Consider the following 12,903-nt stretch of genomic DNA (forward strand, 5'->3'; position numbering starts at 1 on the left):
TGATCATGACCTGAGCTGAAGTTGGACACTTAACTGACTGAGCCACCCAGGCGCCACCTGACATTTTCTTTTCCATGAACAAAGAGTAACTATTTATTTATTCTTTGATTTCATTCATCAGAGTTTTGCAGTTTTTCTCATATAGATCTTGTACATATTTTGTACAAGATTTATACTTAAGTATATCATTTTGGGGAGATGCTAATATAAGTGATGCTGTTTTTTTATTTCAAATTCCACTTGTTCACTGCTGGTATTTAGGGAAGCTTTCAACTTTTATATATTAATTTTATATGCAGAAACCTTGCTACTATCACTTAGTTGAAGCAGGCTTTTTTGTTGATTCAGATTTTCTACATTAACAATTCTCTCATTTGTGAATAAAAGAGAGTTTTATTTCTTCCTTATCTATCTGTATACTTTTTGTTTCCTCATCTTATTACATTAGCTACGAATTCCAGTATGATATTGAAAAGGAGTGGTGACAGGGGATATCCTTGCTTTGTTCCTGATCTTAGCAGGAAAGCTTCAAGTTAGTCATCATTAATATGATGTTAGCTATAGGTTTTTGTAGATATTCTTTATCAAGTTGAGGAAGTTCCCTTCTATTTTTATTTTGCCAAGAGTATGTATCATTAATGAGTATTGGGTTTGTCAAATGCTCTTTCTGCATCTATTGATATGACCATGAGCTTTCTTTTTTAGCCTACTGGCATATTATTAATTTTTGAATGTTGAACTACCCTTCCATATCTGGGATAATTCCACTTGATTGTGGTATGTAACTACTTTTATATATTCTTGTATTAAATTTGCTACTGTTTTGCTGATGATATTTGCATCTATGTTTATGAGAGATATTAGCGTGTAGTTTTCTTTTCTTGTAATGTCTTTGGTATTGGTTTGGGGATAATCTTGGCCTTATATAATGAATTAGTAACTATTCATTCTGCTTCTCTTCTACAAAACAGATTGTAGAGGATGGGTATAATTTGTTTCCTAAATGTTTGGTAGAATTTACCAGTAAATCCATCTGGGCTTACTGCTTTCTGTTTGGAACATTATTAATTATTGATCCAATTTCTTTAATAGATATATGGTTATTCAGATACTCTATTCTGTGAATTTTGGCAAATTGCATCTTTTAGGGAATTAGTCCATCTCATGTAGATTATTAAATATATGGGCATAGAGTTGTTTGTAGTATTTCTTTATTATCCTCTTATTGTTTTTAGAATTTGTAGTAACATCCCTCTTTCATTCATAATATTTCTGTCCTTTCCCTTTTTTCCTTAGTTAACCTGGCTGATGTTTATAAATTTTATTGATCTTTTAAAAAGACAGCTTTTGGGGTGCCTGGGTGGCTCAGTCAGTTCAGCGGCTGACTTCGGTTCAGGTTCATGATCTTGCTGTCTGTGAGTTCGAGCCCCGTGTCGAGTTCTGTGCTGACAGCACAGAGCCTGGAATCTGCTTCGGATTCTGTGTCTCCCTCTCTCTCTGCCCCTCCCCTGCTCATGTTCTGTCTCTCTCAAAAATAAATAAACATTTAAAAAATTAAAAACAGCTTTTGATTTTGTTTAGTATCTTTACGGAGTTCCTGTTTTCAATTTCAAAATTAATTTCATTAATTTCCGCTCTAATTATTTTTTCTTCCACTTATTTTGTATTTAACTTACTCTTCTTGTTCTAGTTTCCTAAGGTAGAAACTTCTAAATGATTGATTTTAGATCTTTCTTTTTTTCTAATATATTTATTCAATGCTATAAATTTCCCTCTAAGCACTGCTTTCACTACATCACACAAATTTTGATGTTCCGTTTTTATTTTATTTATTTAAAATTTTTTTTCTAACGTTTTATTTATTTTTGAGACAGAGAGAGACAGAGCATGAATGGGGAGGGGCAGAGAGAGAGGGAGACACAGAATCGGAAGCAGGCTCCAGGCTCTGAACCATCAGCCCAGAGCCCCACCCGGGGCTCGAACTCACGGACCGCGAGATCGTGACCTGAGCTGAAGTTGGACGCTTAACCGACTGAGCCACCCAGGCGCCCCATATTTTCTTTATTTTAAAATTACTCTTGATATTTCTTCTTTGACACATATATTGTTATCCTTTCTTAGCTTATCAGTTATACTTCTTTTAAAAACACTTTTAATAGTTTTTGTTTAGTGTTTGCAACATACATTTATAACAAATTCAAGTTCACTTTGAAATAACACTGTATCAGTTCATAGGAAGTGGGAGTACCCTATAATAACAAAATAATCCTAATTCCTCCCTCCCATCCCTTGTATCATTGCTGTCATTCATTTTACTTATATATAAGCATACATATGTATATTTCTGTATTAAGTGTATATATATACTTCTAATATATAAACATTATATATATCTTGTGTATATATGACATATGTGTATATTTGTGTATTAGGTATATGTGAATATATGTATATATACACACACACATATATATACTTATACATATATCTTGTGTATATCTGATATATGCAAAAGCATACATAACTGAATGCTTTGTTGCTATTATTATTTTGAAGAAACTTATCTGTTGGCTCAATTAAGAATAAGAAAAATGAAAGTTTTTATTTTACTTTCACTTATTTCTTTTCTGATGTTCTTCCTTTCTTTAGATGCAAATTTCCATTCTGTATAATTTTCCTTTTCTCTAAAGAATTTCTCTTAACATTTCTTTCAAGGCAGGTCTACTGGAAAAAAATTCCCTCAATTTTTGTTTATCTGAGAAGGAATTTCTTTCTCCTTCACTTTTCCTGCCAGAATCCCAAGTGATTTTTGTCTGATATTTACTGTGGGAGCCTGGTTTAACTCATGGAGTTAAATCCTATAATATGTGAGTCACCTCTATGACTAGGTCCACTGAAGCTTTTTTTTTTTTTTAAGTTTATTTATTTATTTTGGGGGGGAGAGGGGCAGAGAGAGAGAATCCCAAACACACTCCACACAGTCAGTGCAGAGCATGACAAACTGTGAAATCATGACCTGAGCCAAAATCAAGGGTTGCACACTTAACTGAGTGAGCCTCCCCTCCCCTGGAGTTTTTAACTCTCAGAGTTGTCTGCGCTAAACTTTCTTCAGTTCAATTTTCTTCAGTTACAATTCAGGTTCTCCATCCCCGGTAGTTTCCCATGGTAGTTCCCATGGTAGTTTCCACTTGTGAGTCTCTGCTCTGGTAGCTGCATTCACTTTTTCCAGAGCAAGAGATCCATGAAAGACAGACAGAGAGAGAGAGAGAGAGACAGAGAGAGAGACAGAGAGAGAGAGAGAGAAGAGAGAGAAGGGATAATCCTTCATAACCTTATTTATTTCAGAAATAATAGGCAATCATTTCTGCCATATGCATTATTGACACAGACCAATCCTGGGATGAGATGGAAGGAAACTACACAAGGGTATGAATTCCAAGAGGTAGAGATCACTGAGGATCATCTCAGAGGCTGGCTGTCATAAACACTATACAATTATTAGGCTGGGAAGGACTGTAAAGGTCAAGTACAAGAAAGTTGATTTGTCCCAGGACCTCATAATTGCCACACTTTGCCAGCAGTTGAAAAATGTGGGGTGAAGGTCAATGTTAAGTTCCACTTCTTTATTTTACTGAGAAAAAAATAGGGATGCCTCACTGTAAAGTGGTTCATCCATCTACAGTCATGTGGAAGGAAGGGCAGTTTAGGCTTTTATCACCATTCTTATTCTACTGATCTTCTGATGAGACAATGTGATCTCATACTATTTTCACATTGATCAATGTAATTATTTCCATATTTCATGGAGAATCCAAAGCAAGGCAAAGGAAAATGGATTGAGTCACCCCATGAAACCAAGTCAGTGTTTCAGCTTCTATTCTCAGTCTGCCATCCTTGCTGAAACTGGACAGCACATCTTAGTTTCAACAAATAAATAGCCATTTAAATTTTAAACATGTTTTCTTCTCTTAGCTATGAGAGGACATGTCTAAAGAGAAACTCAAAGCATGTCAAGAGGGCCATAAAAACCTTTGCTTCCTAATAGACAAGTTTACAATGCATCAAATGTTTTCAGTTTGTAACAAGTTGAAGCTAAATGTGTCCATTTTTTTTTAATCTGTACTTTTTCTGCAGTATGATTTCTTTACTTTAGGAGGGGAACAAAAGCACTATGTGCTTTATGAAAATATAGATTAGAAATGTCTAGGGATGTAATTATTGGACCATTTTACTTCAAATGCAATAGTATGAAGTTAATCAAAAAATAATTATAGTTCCTAAAAATATTGCTTTTTATATTAATGCTCTGCTTTTTAAAAAAATACTTTTTTGTACAGTTCTGCCTAGTTAAAACATTATATGAAACCTTGCTAGATGCTCTGGCAGAGCCATTTCTTTGAGGTGGTGACATTTCTGTCCAGCTACCACTAATGCGGGTGGAAGGCATCTAGACTCAGTGTGCTTTTCTGATTTTAGTGTAGTATGAAATTAACTTGGAGTAAAAAAAAAAAAAAAAGGCCAAGGACAAGTGTAAGTAGCTCTGGTCACAGTGAAGCCAGGATATAAAGGGTCTTTATTTTCAGGACAACCACTGTTTTGGGAAGCCAAAACTTTAGCAGAGAAATGTCTTAGAATTCAGAGAAAATCCTGAATAATCTGAGAACAGAATATTCACAGACAGCTTTTCTTACTAAAATCAAGACTCCTGCCCTGCCACACACTCACATCCTCACCTTCACTCTGATAATTATTACCCCAAGTGTGCCTGCATTAGATTAGTTGTTAGGTTCTGATTATAGGGTTTCCTGACTGAAGTTACAGCTCATGGGGTTTTACTGATGTGTGAGGTGTGGCCTAACCTGGACTAGATTCACCATGAGTATTGTTTTGAAACAGTCCAAGATGAGGCTAAAAGTCACGACATGGTCTGGCAAATGGAAGTCCCCTTTCAATAACCTACTACCACTTCATTTAACCAGAGGATTTCTCAGTGAGCAACATAGGGTCAGTCTCTCAGTGTGGTTGGGTCACTAAGAAAACACTACCGACTGATAGTGGCTTATGAGCAACGGTTTTATTTCTCACAGTTACAGAGGCTGAGAAGTTCACAATCAAGGCAACAACATGTCAAATTCTGATGGGAGCCCTTTTTTCTGGTTCATAGAAGGTGCCTTCTTGCTGTGTCTTTACATGGTAGAAGGGGAGTCTCTTTTCTAAAGCACTAATCCCATTAATGAAGGCTCCACCCTCATGGCTTAAGGCACCTCCCAAGGGCCCCACCTCTGAATACCATCATAGGATTTAAACAGAGGAATTTTAGTGGGACACATACATTCAGACCTTAGCGGAGAGATTTTTGAAGAAAAGAGGTAGCAGAGTGAGCTGTGGGGGCATGAGGAAAAATGACATCTTCATTTTGTCTACTATGCATCATTTCTGCATGTTTATCATACTTAAGTCAGAAGGATGAGTGCCAAATTTGTATGCAAATATTTAAACTACACGACCTGTAAATCAGCACATTTTTTTTCCAATATATGAAATTTATTGTCAAATTGGTTTCCATACAACACCCAGTGCTCATCCCAAAAGGTGCCCATTTTTGCAGGAATTCTATTTAATGCAGTTTTGTATCAGGTATACTTTTGTTTGAAACTCCTAATTAATGAGCGAATGCTCACTAGTTTTTAGTATGGTGTTACATGAAGACAAGTATTAATTGTTTTCTTGTTAAAAAACATAGTAGCAAAATATAGATGATGCTTATATTTGATGAGCCATATTTTGGCCAATATGGCAATAATATTTTTGTGTAAATGAACTTTAAAGTTTAATAGATGAATTAGCCAATATATTTATTTCGTTGTATAGTTCCCTTCAAAATCACACAAAAGGATTATACATATGTTGGTGGAAATAACCCGAAGAACCAAATAACACATAAAAGTCTTCCTACAACCCAAGATGGTTATGCTATAAATAGTTTAAGATGAGCTTTCCTTTGAATGACTGTTTTGTTATCTGGTATTAAATAGTTTTTATTCAGGAATTTAGGTTCTGTTCTCCATTACTGAATATTTATTGTGTTTTCACTTAAAGTAAGCTTGATTTTAAAAAGAAGTGGTAAGAAGTTTTGTTGCTGTTAGTTTCCTTTTGTAAATAAATATTTACCCAAAGCATAAAATTTCTCTTTGAACTACAGAAGCTTCACATGAGAGAAATGCTCCAAGTCACAGCTCATTTCTGTGTGTAGCTGCCCACTCAAATGTCTTTATAAGACATATGTATTATAATGGTCATTTAAATGAATAAATAAAATATATCAGTGCAATATCAAATACAAATACATGCACATGTGATATATGCACACTTATTCTGTCCAAGTGTGTGTGACATCTTTTAAAAGATTCCAAGTTTACTAGGATTGTCCATTGTTATTTATTTGTTTATTTTTACTTTTTCTTTTTTTGGGCGATGGGGGAGAGGGAGAGAGAGGAAAAGGGAGGGGCAGAAGGAGTAGGAGAGAGAATCTTTTTTTTAATTTTGTGGTTTGTTTTTAAATTAATGTTTATTTTTGAGAGAGAGAGGGAGAGAGAGAGAGAGCAAGCATGAGCAGGGGAGGGGCAGGCAGAGAGAGAGGGAGACACAGGATCCAAAGCAAGCTCTAGGCTCTGAGCTGTCAACACAGAGCCCAATGCAGGGTCCGAAGTCACAAATGTTGAGATCATAACCTGAACTGAAGTCAGACACTTAACCAACTGAATGAGCCACCCAGATGCCCCATAATTTTGTGTGTGTGTTTTTAAGCTTATTTATTTTGAGAGAGAGAGAGAGAGAGAGCACAAGCAGAGGAGTGCCAGAGAGAAGGAGAGACAGAATTCCAAGCAGGCTCTGAGCCATCAATGCAGAGCCTGATTTGGGGTGTGATCTCTGGAACCATGACCTCAGCTGAGATCAAAAGTCAGACACTGAACCAACTGAGTCACCCCAGGAATCTAGGATTGTCTGGGAGAGACATTTTTGGGGGGATATAATTTGATTCTCTGGCTTTTGTGATTTTTTCCGTGATGAATTAAATATGGTTATTTATGTGAAAAATCCAAAAAAGATGATGGAGTGTCATACACAAGACTTTTTATAATGAAGACACTATTACTCAAATGTCTATTAAACTTACTTAACTAAAATAAGTACTAATCACTGTAAAATATCATAGTCCATATTAAAAATTTTGTGTTTAACTCAGCAAGTAATTTTTAGAAAATTATCCCAAGAATGTTTGCAAAGTTTTGACAGTAATGCTATTTATCAGAACCCTGATTATGGAAGCAAAAATTGGAAAAAACATAGATGTCCAGAAATAGGGAATTAGTTATATATTAGTCATGTTGTAAGAGATAATGTTCATTCTAGCATATTAAGCAAAAAAGCAGATTACATATGCATCCTTGGACCACTTTGATTGTGTTATTTTCAGTTCCTAGAATAGATACATTCAATGTTCACATAATTCCTAAATATAAAGAAGCATATGTGCTATATCCATACATAAATATGTACATACACAAATGTATACCTATATACATACATGTATATATGTATAGATGTGTGTAATATATATTTTATACATACATGTTTTATGCATACACATTATATATATATACATTTAAAAGTCATGAATTCTTTAATATTATAACTCATCCTCAACAAAAATGCAAGTGTGGCAAATAGCATGAAAATTCATGGATACTTCTGGAAACAAATGGAACACAGACAGAAGGAAGAAAGTGAGTGTTTGGCATCATTGGGAGATAATGCTTTGCTATCTGAGAATTTATTGTGTTCATGCTTTCTGAAAAAAAATTAATTGGTCCTTATTTACTTACTTATATTGGCTCTGTGCTTCCACTGATTAAAACCGCCCTATACTTTGAAGTCTATTCAACCTCAGATGTTGGCAATGGCATGACCCACAAACCTTCATGACTTTTACATCAGTCATTCTTTGCTTTGAGGGTGTAAGGCAAGAAATGTAGAGAAGCATTTGCCTGGGGCCTGAACTTTGTTCATCTCAAGATGGAAGGATCAATGTGTGGCATATGTTCGCTTGTCCTGGTTTGTTTGTGATATTTAGGACCTCTAAAGTGTGATCTCTCTTGCTCAACCAAAGGGTAGTACTGTTTACTATTTAATATTTAATGATAATAATTGGTAATAATAAGTATATAATATTTAACCCCATAAGGTACACAAGAAATTTTTTAATCTTCTTCTATACCTCTTTATATCTTTTTTCTATTCTTTTTTTTAAAATCTATTTTTATCTTTGAACCTATGTATCTTGTAGCCAGCATAGAGCTGGGTCATTTTTTTAAATCCAGTTTGACAGGCTCTGACTTTTTGTTGGACTATGTAACCCATTCATATTTAATTCTATGATTTATACAGTTGGGTTTATATCTGCCACCTTAGTTTTTGTTTTCTGTCTCATATTTTTTTATTCTTCTATTTCTCCTTCACTGATTTTTTAAGTGAATATTTTCTGATATAGCATTTCAGTTTCAGTAAGTGATATTTTCATTATATTTTTGGAGATTTTTTTTTAAAAACTAAACTTTATATTAGGTTCAGTTTATACATCTTAATGTATTGGAATTATCTTTAGATTACAGTCACATTATTGTAGTCTGTATAGATTCAATCTCCTCTTTTTGTGATATTTTATGTGTATTATATGTTTAATATTAAAAGTAAAAAAAATACACTATAATTAATCCTTTATCATCTGTGGTCACTTCCTTAGGCACAGTACAGCTTTCCTCCCTCTCATCTCCTTTGTGTTTTACTGGCAAATATATTATACACATGTCACATTTCTATATGTGATAAGTCCATTATTATATTATATACATATTACTTCATATAATTGCTTTTTAAATCCCATGTAAAAAGAAATTAGAAAAATATGCATTTATTCTGTTTCATATAATGACAAAATTACCTTTACTACTGCTCTTTTGTGTGTGTGCATATCAGCTGAAATTCATGTTCAGTGTCACTTGTTTTCATTATAAAGGGTTTCCTTTAGCATTTCCTATATGTCTGTCTGATAGCAACAACTTCTCCCAATTTTGTTTTATTAGTTTGTTTTTTAAAACAGGGGTGTCTTTACCTCACCTTCATTTTTGAATGATATAGGATATAATTTGCTTTGCTGGATACGGGATTCTTGGTTGACTTCTTTTTTCAAAACACTTTGAATATATTATGCCACTGCCTTCTGTGTCCCATTATTTTTGCTGAAATGTCATCCATTAATATTATTGGGATTTCATCATAAGTGATGAGATTTTTTTCTTGCTGTGTTCAGGATTTTCTCCTTGCCCTTGACTTTCAGCATTTTTACTATATTATTTTGTAGATCTTTTTGTTGATCCTAGTTGACATCCTAAATATGTGGATTATTGATTTTCAATAAATTTTGGGAATTTTTTGCCATTATTTGTATGAATATTTTTCTGCCCCTTTTTGTCTCTCCTCTTCTTCAGGTGCACCTATGTATGTTGGTGCAATGGATGTTGTCCCACATTTTTCTCAGGCTCTGTTCATTTTTCTTCATTCTTTCCTCTTTCCGTTTTTCAGTTTGTTCCATCTCTCTCAATGTGTTTTTGAGTTTGCTGATGCTTTCTTTTGCCAGTTCAAATCTACCATTGAAACCTCCAATGAATTTTAAAATTTCCAGTTAACTGTACTTCCAACTCCAGAATTTCCTTTTGGTTCTCTTTCAGAATTTTTTCTTCTTTATTGGTATTCTCTTTAATACAACATTCTCATCATACCTTCCTTTAATTCTTTTTTCATTCTTTACTTCATTCTTTGATATATTTATAATGGCTGTTTTAAAGTTTTTTGTTGTTTAAAGTTTTTATGTTGACTGCTTTTTTCTTGTACATGAACCATCCTTTCCTGTTTGCTTGTCTCAGTTTGTTGTTGTTGGAAACTGTACACTTTAGATAATATATTGTAAGAAATCTGGATAGTAATCCTCTCCCAACCCCAGGCCTGTTATTGTTATTTACTTGTTCATGTTTTAGTGACTGGCTATTTTTGTGAAAGTCTATTTATTACTCACACTGTAAATGCTGTTTCTTCTCAGGAAGGTGTCATTTGGGGGTATGTATACAGTCATCTGGGATTACAGTGGTATTAATTGGGTTTTCTTTCCCTCTTTCTCTGTTATGTTCCACTAATGCTGGCTGATTTCTTTATTGTTTTCAATAATGCCTTGGGGCAATCACTCTATAGATTGGACTAATCCAATCAACTGTGGTTCCTTTGAAGGAATGTTTTCCAGTGCCCATGTGTGATCTTTGTTCTGACCCCACTTCTGACCTCAGTTGTCTTATTCTATGTTTCTATCTAGCAAACTAACTGGCCTGAAGTCTAGGCTGTATTTACATTAAATCCAAGATTGTTCTCTTGTTTTCACCATAGCCTCCACTGTTCTGAGAGTAGGTGATCTTAGGTTTGAGCTTCTCCATGTTCTGTAGCCAATGAAGTCATTTTCTTTGGGAAGAGATTAGGAGCTACCTGTTTTATAGTTTGCTTGTCTCCCCATGCAAGTTCTCTGTGCCAGTGGTCTGAAGTTGATGGTAGGCAGAAATGGAAATCTTCCTTCTGAGTGACACCTTCATTACAGCAAGTTGGCACTAGGTGGAGGGGGACAGCAGCCTGAGGTCCTCTGAGTTTGCCCCTCCTGTCATGGAGCCACCACTTCATGAGCCAGATAAAGTGTGAATGGGTTCCCTGTATTCTCAATATGAAGTGCCTATGACAGAGCCTTCTTTCTATAAGAGGGGTGTGGGTGCAAAAAGGGAGCCCTCACTTCTCCACTACATTTGCATGGGCCTTAGCCTCAGCCATAAGAAGCTGGAGGCAGGCTGAGAAATGAAGTCCTGCTCCTTCTGGGAAGAAAGCCCTGTGACTGGGAGCTGGGGGAGAGGAAATTATATATTCTTGGGGTTCCCGAAATGGGAATGGGGCAAAGAGGGTTCATCCACCACACACTCTCACATATCTTACTGAATTTTCATAGATTTTCTTCTTTTGTTATTTGTCTTTAGGGCCATTTCTAGAAACTCTTTATGTTTTTTTAAAAAATAATTTTCATCACTTTCTCTGGGGGAGCAGGTCACAAGAGTTCCCTATGTTGTCATGCCACAACTTGATTTCCCCTGGCCTTTATTTTTCTAAAGATAATTTTGCTGGATGTAGGATTTTTGGATGACAAATTTTCCCCACCCCACCCTGACCACGGCACTTTGAGTATGTTGCCCCACTGCCTTATACCTCCATAATTTCTAATTAGAAGTCATTTATTAATATTTTTAGGGTTCGCTTATAGTGAAGCTATGTTTTTACCCTATTGCTTTCAAGATTTTATCTTTGTCTTTGTCCTGAAACATTTTGACTGTGATATATCTGAATGTGGATCCTTTTGTGTTCATCCTCCTTGGAATTTGTTGAGCTTTTTGTTTGTACAGATTAATGGTTTTCTTTGTATGTGGAAGTTTTCAGGCATTATTTCTTCAAATATTTTTTCTGTCCCTTTTTACCTTTCTTCTTCTGATGCTCTCAATACATGTATATTGGTGTGCTGACAGGTTTCCCATTACTCTCGGGAGATTGATTCTTTGTTAACCATTCTTTTCTCTTTCTATTACTCAAACTTAATAATCTCAAATGATAAGTCTTCTAGTATTCTGATTCTTTTATTTTCCTCTAGCAGCTCAAATCATTTGATATCTTCTATGAATTTTCAATATCAGATATTATTCTTTTCAATGTCAGAATTTCCATTTGTTTTAAAATTGTCTTTATTGACATTCTCTACTTGATAAGTCATCAGTGTCACAACTTCCCTTAATTCTCTAAACATAGTTTCCTTTCATTCTTTCAACTTATTATAATAGCTACTTTAAAAAATTTTGCTCCACTAAACATCTTTGACCCTCTCAAAGGCAGTTTCTATTACCCACCATTTTCCTTTATAAGGGTCACACTATGCTGTTTATTTGCATGTCTCTTTTTATTCTGAAAAGTGGACATTTAAAATAATATCTGGTAGCAATTCTGGATTCCGATTACTGCCCTCTTCTCACCAGAGGCTTGTTGAGGTTTCTGGGTTTTGTTATTTTATTTGTATAGTGTTTGCCTGGACAAATTCTTGAAACATACTTCTTCCAGTGTAGGCTGCCTGTGATTTCACAGCTCAGTTCCCTCCACTTGTTTCTCCAGATCTTGTACCTAATAAAATAATTTCCTTAACAGATCTGTGGAACTACCAGCAACAGCTATCTTGCCTCTGTCCCTGGGCAGAACCTCTGGTGCATTATTGCATCAGAACTGGATATGTAGGTAGTGTCCCACTTCTTGCAGAATGATACCTTCACTTTAAGAATGAGAGTTGGGAGGGACAAGTAGTATTCTCAGCTTGCCCTTCTCAAGTGGAACCTAGGTCTTACAAGCAGAAACGGAAGAAGGGCAGTGATGAGGGTTCCAGTATTCTTGGTCTACAAAAGCTTGGATCCTCCATCAGAGGATTGGGAGTTAGCTGGGGTAAGGGAACCTCAGTCTTCTTGGCTTCCCCCTCCTAGAATAGAGAGGAGGAAGATCCTGGCAACCCCTGTTGGGGTGAAATCATAGCTATATACTTGGGAGCTGGACAAGGATAAAAGGAGCCCCCGTCCTCTTGGTCACACCTACCAGGAGTAGAGCTTCAGTAACACAGGTGGGGTTGGGGGTGGCTGGTGGAAATAGGTCCTGACTCAAACACCATAGACACCCAGTCTTCTTTCCAAAGTTTAGTATTTTTTATTGAATAAGTGCTTTTCAATTTGCTGT

The sequence above is a fragment of the Panthera tigris genome, chromosome A3 (assembly GCF_018350195.1).
Source record: "Panthera tigris isolate Pti1 chromosome A3, P.tigris_Pti1_mat1.1, whole genome shotgun sequence".
Taxonomy (NCBI): Eukaryota; Metazoa; Chordata; class Mammalia; order Carnivora; family Felidae; genus Panthera; species Panthera tigris.